We start from the raw sequence: 6,877 nt of genomic DNA, 5'->3' as shown, positions 1-6,877 counted from the left end.
TGTGTAGTTTTAATGACTCAGCATAGAGAGGAAGCCATTGTTGTTCCTTAGAACTACAAACATGGAGGAGATATGATAGAACAGAACTACAAACATGGAGGAGAGAGGTCTAGACAGATCCTACAGAGGGACAGGATCACCAGGAGCTTGGCACATACAATACGAGACAACTCTTTACACACACACACCCACACACACACACACACCCACACACACACACACACACACCCACACACACACACTCACACACACCTGATCAGTTTCCTCTTTTGTCTTATTTAACAATACATCTTTCAAGTTCTGCAAACTCATTGTCAAATCAAATTATTCAAAACAAACAAACAAACAAATAACAACTAATGTTAGAGAGACTCACAAACGTACATTTGGTTCTAAGGCAATATAAGTGCTGTCAAAACCCAACGTTGTCAGGACGTTTTCAGAAGAACGTTGTCAGAACGTTGTCAGAAAGACATTGTCTCTCAGTTTGTATAAAGTTTGTCTGAACGTTGTCAGAATGTTTTCTAAACAGAACATTGTCAGGACTTTGTCAAACCTCAAAAATGGTCCGAACGTTGTCAGCACCGTAAGTTGTCTGGCCGTTGTCTGAACGTCGTCTCTCGTATGAGGTTTGTCTGAAACGTTGTCTGAACATTGTCTGAACAGGAAGTTGTCAGAAAGTTATCAGGATGTTGTCTCTCAGTTTGTATAATGTTGCCTCAGCGTTACCTCATGGTTCTCTCAGTCAGTCAGCCAGTCAGTCAGTCAGCCAGTCCATCAGTGAATCAGTTAGCCAATCAGTCAGTCAGCCAGTCCATCAGTGAATCAGTTAGCCAGTCAGTCAGTCAGCCTGCCAAACAGCCAATAAAACAGTCAGCCAGCCAATCAGACAGTCCGTCAGCCAGTCAATCAGACAGTCAGTCAGCCAGTCAATCAGTCAACCAGCCAATCAGACAGTTAGTCAGCCAGTCAATCAGTCAACCAGCCAATCAGACAGTCAGTCAGTTAGCCAGTAAAATAGTCAGCCAGTCACTCAGTCAAATAGTCAGCGACTCAGCCAGCCAAACAGCCAGTCAGTTAGTTAGTCACTCCAGTTCCAGTATTAAATCCAGTTCCTGTTCACACTCCAGTTTCAGAATTGAATCCAGTTTCAGTATTTAATCCAGTTTCAGTATTTAATCCAGTTTCAGTATTTAATCCAGTTTCAGAATTTAATCCAGTTTCCGTATTTAATCCAGTTTCAGTATTTAATCCAGTTTCAGTGTTGAATCCAGTTTCAGTATTTAATCCAGTTTCCATATTTAATCCAGTTCCCGTTGTTAAAGCAGTTCCATTAATCCTGTTACAGTGTGAAGCTGTGATCCAGTCTCTCTTCACATGTAGTCCTCAGAGTTCTAGAAGCTCCCCTGTTAAGAGACGGACTGATCAGTCCTCCCCCTCTCTCCTCTGGTTCTCACCCACACTCACTCCTCTCTTCAAAACAGTGTGTGTTTGTGTGTGTGTGTTTGTGTGTGTGTGTGTGTGTGTGTGTGTGTTTGTGTGTGTGTGTGTGTATTTGGCGCCTGTCAGTCAGAGGAGAAAAGGGGCCTGTGGTTGTCTTGTCGGCACAGTGAGGCTAGGGGTCGGGGTGTTGTGACATCACTTCCTGGTGTGAAGGTTCTGCTGGAACTGGGTGCTGATGTAGCGGATGTGGAACCCCTTCTTACTGATGGTGTCGTCGCTATGGAAACGGATCAACACCGCGTCACCCGCAGAGTAGATCTCCTCTCTGGGCTAGGGAGGGAGGGCGAGAGATGACAGAGGATGAGAGGGAGAAAGATGAGAGAGAGAAAGAGAGAGAGAGAGAGAGAGAGAGAGAGAGAGACATAGGGATCAGAGAGAGAGAAAGAGACAGAGATGAGAGAGATATGACAGATCAATCAGAGAGAGAGAGGGATGACAGAGAGAGGTAATGTAGAGGTGATAAGATGAAGGATAGAGATAATAACAGTAGATGAATACCTACAGTACAGTTGGACTTTTCTTAAAGAATTCACTATTTCTTCTAAAATAAATAAAAAACATTATCCACATATTGTTGGATTTTCAACATTGCAACAAATAAAGCTACCCGGAGCTAGTTCTTGGTTACACTGCCTATAGCCAAGATAACTGACAACAAATACTGGTAACCAGGGCCTATGGCCAAGATGACTGACAACAAATACTGGTAACCAGGGCTAGTTCTTGGTTACACTGCCTATAGCCAAGATAACTGACAACAAATACTGGTAACCAGGGCTAGTTCTTGGTTACCCTGCCTACGGCCAAGATAACTGACAACAAATACTGGTAACCAGGGCTAGTTCTTGGTTACCCTGCCTATGGCCAAGATGACTGACAACAAATACTGGTAACCAGGGCTAGTTCCTGGTTACACTGCCTATGGCCAAGATAACTTCAATAGCATTCAATGACACCTCCCCCATCTACCCCCCCATCCTTACCACAGAACCACAGAACAGTCCCAGTCTGTGTGAGTTAGAGTCATTATGTATGTGATACCCCTCCTTACCCCAGAACCACAGAACCGTCCCAGTCTGTGTGAGTTAGAGTCATAACCATCGTACAGCTCTATGTAGTCATAACCACAGTCCGCCTCCTCCTCCACCTCGAAGGTCGTAAAGGTCAACTCTATTCCGTAACCCTCCTCTGACGTCACCAACCACTCACAGTCCGTATGGCCTGGAGAGAAGAGGAGAGCAGAGAGGAGACGAGTGTACAGTAAAGTAGAGTAGAGTAAAATAGAGTAGAACAGAGGAGAGTAAAATAGAGTAGAGAAGAGTAACATAGAGTAGAGAAGAGTAAAATAGAGTAGAGTAGATTAAAAATAGAGTAGAACAGAGGAGAGTAAAATATAGTAGAGTAGAATAGAATGAAATAGAATAGAGTAGAATAGAGTAGAGTAAAATAGAGTAGAGTAAAATAGAGTAGAGTAGAATAGAGTAGAGTAGAACAGAGGAGAGTAAAATAGAGTAGAGTAGAGGAGAGTAGAGTAAAATAGAGTAGAGTAGAGTAGGTTAAAATAGAGTAGAGTAGAGTAAAATAGAGTAGAGTAGAGTCAAATAGAGTAGAGTAGAGTAAAATAGAGTAGAACAGAGGAGAGTAAAATAGAGTAGAGTAGAATAGAATAGAGTAGAATAGAATAGAATAGAATAGAGTAGAGTGGAGTAAAATAGAGTCGAATAGAATACAGTAGAATAGAGGAGAGTAAAATAGAGTCGAGTAGAGTAAAATAGAGTGGAACAGATGAGAGTAAAATAGAGTAGAGTAGAGTAAAATAGAGTAGAGTAGAGTAAAATAGAGTAGAGTAGAGTAGAATAGAGTAGAATAAAATAGAGTAGAGTGGAATAGAATAAAATTGAATAGAGTAGAATAGAGTAGAATAGAGTAGAGTGGAGTAGTAGTAGAGTAAAATAGAGTAGAGTAAAATAGAGTAGAGTGGAGTAAAATAGAGTAGAACAGAGGGGAGTAAAATAGAGTAGAGTAGAATAGAATGAAATAGAATAGAGTAGAGTAAAATAGAGTAGAGTAGAGTAAAATAGAGTAGAATAGAGTAGAGTAGAACAGAGGAGAGTAGAATAGAGTAGAGTAGAGTAGAATAGAGTACAGTAGAATAGAGGAGAGTAAAATAGAGTAGAGTAGAGTATAATAAAAGAGTAGAGTAGAGTAGAATAGAGTAGAATAGAGTAGAACAGAGGAGAGTAAAATAGAGTAGAACAGAGGAGAGGAGAGTAAAATAGGGTAGAGAAGAGTAGAGTAAAATAGAGTAGAGTAGAGTAAAATAGAGTAGAACAGAGGAGAGTAGAGTAGAGTAAAATAGAGTAGAGTAGAGTAAAATAGAGTAGAGTAGAATAGAGTAGAGTGGAGTAGAGTGGAGTAGAGTAAAATAGAGTAGAGTAGAAGAAAATAGAGTAGAACAGAAGAGAGAAAAATAGAGTAAAATAGAGTAGAACAGAGGAGAGTAAAATAGAGTAGAGTAGAGTAGAGTAGAGTGGAGTAAAATAGAGTAGAACAGAGGAGAGTAAAATATAGTAGAGTAGAATAGAATAAAATAGAATAGAGTAGAGTAGAGTAAAATAGAATAGAGTAGAGTAGAGTAAAATAGAGTAGAGTAGAAGAAAATAGAGTAGAACAGAAGAGAGAAAAATAGAGTAAAATAGAGTAGAACAGAGGAGAGTAAAATAGAGTAGAGTAGAATAGAGTAGATTAGATTGGAGTAAAATAGAGTAGAATAGAGTAGAGTAGAGTAGAATAGAGTACAGTAGAATAGAGGAGAGTAGAGTAAAGCAGAATAGAGTAGAATAGAAAAGATTAGGGTAGATTATTGTAGAATAAAATTGAGTAAAATAGAGTAGAATAGAGTAGAGTAGAACAGAGTAGAGTAAAATAGAGTAGAAAAGAGTAGAATAGATTAAAATAGAGTATAATAGAGTCAAATAGAATATAATAGAATAGAATATAATTGAATAGAGTAAAATAGAGTAGAATAGAGTATAATATAGTTGAATAGAATTGAGTAGAATAGAGTAGGGTAAAGCAGAATAGAGTAGAATAGAGTATAATAGAATACAGTAGAATGGAGTAGGATATAGTGAAATAGAATAGGGTAGAATAGAGTAGAATATAGTAGAATAGAGTAGAGAAGAGTAGAATAGGGTAGGGTAAAGCAGAATAGAGTAAAATAGAATAAAATAGAATAGAGTAGAATTGAATAGAGTAGAGCAGAGAATAGAGTAGAATAGAGTAGAGTAAAGCAGAATAGAGTATAATAGAAAAGAGTAGAGTAAAGCAGAATAGAGTAGAATTGAATAGAGTAGAGCAGAGAATAATAGAATAGAATAGAGTACAATAGAATAGAGTAGAATTGAATAGAGTAGAGCAGAGAAGAGAATAGAGTAGAATAGAGTAGAGTAAAGCAGAATAGAGTAGAATAGAAAAGAGTAGAGTAAAACAGAATAGAGTAGAATTGAATAGAGTAGAGCAGAGAATAGAATAGAGTAGAGTAAAGCAGAATAGAGTAGAATTGAATAGAGTAGAGCAGAGAATAATAGAATAGAATAGAGTACAATAGAATAGAGTAGAATTGAATAGAGTAGAGCAGAGAAGAGAATAGAGTAGAATAGAGTAGAGTAAAGCAGAATAGAGTAGAATAGAAAAGAGTAGAGTAAAACAGATTAGAGTAGAGTAGAGAGGAATATAGTAGAATAGAGTAGAATAGAGTAGAGTAGAGTAGAATAGAGTTGAATTGAGTAGAGTAGAGTAAAACAGAGTAGAATAGAATAGAGTAGAATAGAATAGAGTAGAATAGAATAGAGTAGAATAGAGTAGAGTAAAACAGAGTAGAGTAAAACAGAGTAGAATAGAATAGAGTAGAATAGAATAGAGTAGAATAGAGACGAACAGAAAACAATAGAAATTAAATTAATAGAAAAACCATCAACCTGACAAGTGTAAGTGTTCCTTTGGATTGACAGCTGTGACATCATACACACCATAAAATTACAACCACAACAGTATACACAGCTTGTAGTCGTCCTTCAGAGGGTGTGTGTGTGTGTGTGTGTGTGTGTGTGTGTGTGTGTGTGTGTGTGTGTGTGTGTGTATACCAGGGTAGTTGTTATCTCCAAACTGGGAGTGTGAGTAGAGGTTCTTCTGACGAGTCTCTGCCTTCAACCTCCCTCCACACTCTAGAAGAGGAGAGGGACAGACAGGGACATTTAGAGAGTGAAACTAACCTCCCTCCACACTAGAAGAGGAGAGAGACAGACAGGGACATTTAGAGAGTGAAATGAACCTCCCTCCACACTAGAAGAGGAGAGAGACAGACAGGGACATTTAGAGAGTGAAATGAACCTCCCTCCACTCTAGAAGAGGAGAGAGACAGACAGGGACATTTAGAGAGTGAAACTAACCTCCCTCCACACTAGAAGAGGAGAGGGACAGACAGGGACATTTAGAGAGTGAAATGAACCTCCCTCCACTCTAGAAGAGGAGAGGGACAGACAGGGACATTTAGAGAGTGAAATGAACCTCCCTCCACACTAGAAGAGGAGAGGGACAGACAGGGACATTTAGAGAGTGAAACTAACCTCCCTCCACACTCTAGAAGAGGAGAGGGACAGACAGGGACATTTAGAGAGTGAAATGAACCTCCCTCCACACTAGAAGAGGAGAGAGACAGACAGGGACATTTAGAGAGTGAAATGAACCTCCCTCCACACTAGAAGAGGAGAGAGACAGACAGGGACATTTAGAGAGTGAAATGAACCTCCCTCCACTCTAGAAGAGGAGAGAGACAGACAGGGACATTTAGAGAGTGAAATGAACCTCCCTCCACACTAGAAGAGGAGAGAGACAGACAGGGACATTTAGAGAGTGAAATGAACCTCCCTCCACTCTAGAAGAGGAGAGAGACAGACAGGGACATTTAGAGAGTGAAATGAACCTCCCTCCACACTCTAGAAGAGGAGAGAGACAGACAGGGACATTTAGAGAGTGAAATGAACCTCCCTCCACACTAGAAGAGGAGAGGGACAGACAGGGACATTTAGAGAGTGAAATGAACCTCCCTCCACACTAGAAGAGGAGAGAGACAGACAGGGACATTTAGAGAGTGAAATGAACCTCCCTCCACACTAGAAGAGGAGAGGGACAGACAGGGACATTTAGAGAGTGAAACTAACCTCCCTCCACTCTAGAAGAGGAGAGAGACAGACAGGGACATTTAGAGAGTGAAATGAATCTCCCTCCACACTAGAAGAGGAGAGGGACAGACAGGGACATTTAGAGAGTGAAATGAACCTCCCTCCACACTAGAAGAGGAGAGAGACAGACA

The 6,877-nt window shown here is 39.9% G+C and overlaps 1 pseudogene; it reads right to left on the bottom strand.

Annotated features, from left to right (window-relative positions):
• Positions 1 to 1,520: 1,520 nt before the first annotated feature.
• Positions 1,521 to 6,877, bottom strand: part of LOC121844011 — a 50,188-nt pseudogene continuing 44,831 nt past the window's right edge.

This window comes from Oncorhynchus tshawytscha, unplaced genomic scaffold, assembly GCF_018296145.1.
Source record: "Oncorhynchus tshawytscha isolate Ot180627B unplaced genomic scaffold, Otsh_v2.0 Un_contig_3078_pilon_pilon, whole genome shotgun sequence".
Classification (NCBI taxonomy): domain Eukaryota; kingdom Metazoa; phylum Chordata; class Actinopteri; order Salmoniformes; family Salmonidae; genus Oncorhynchus; species Oncorhynchus tshawytscha.
The sequence above is the reverse complement of the archived record's forward strand: the minus strand, read 5'-3'. Positions and strand labels throughout refer to the sequence as shown.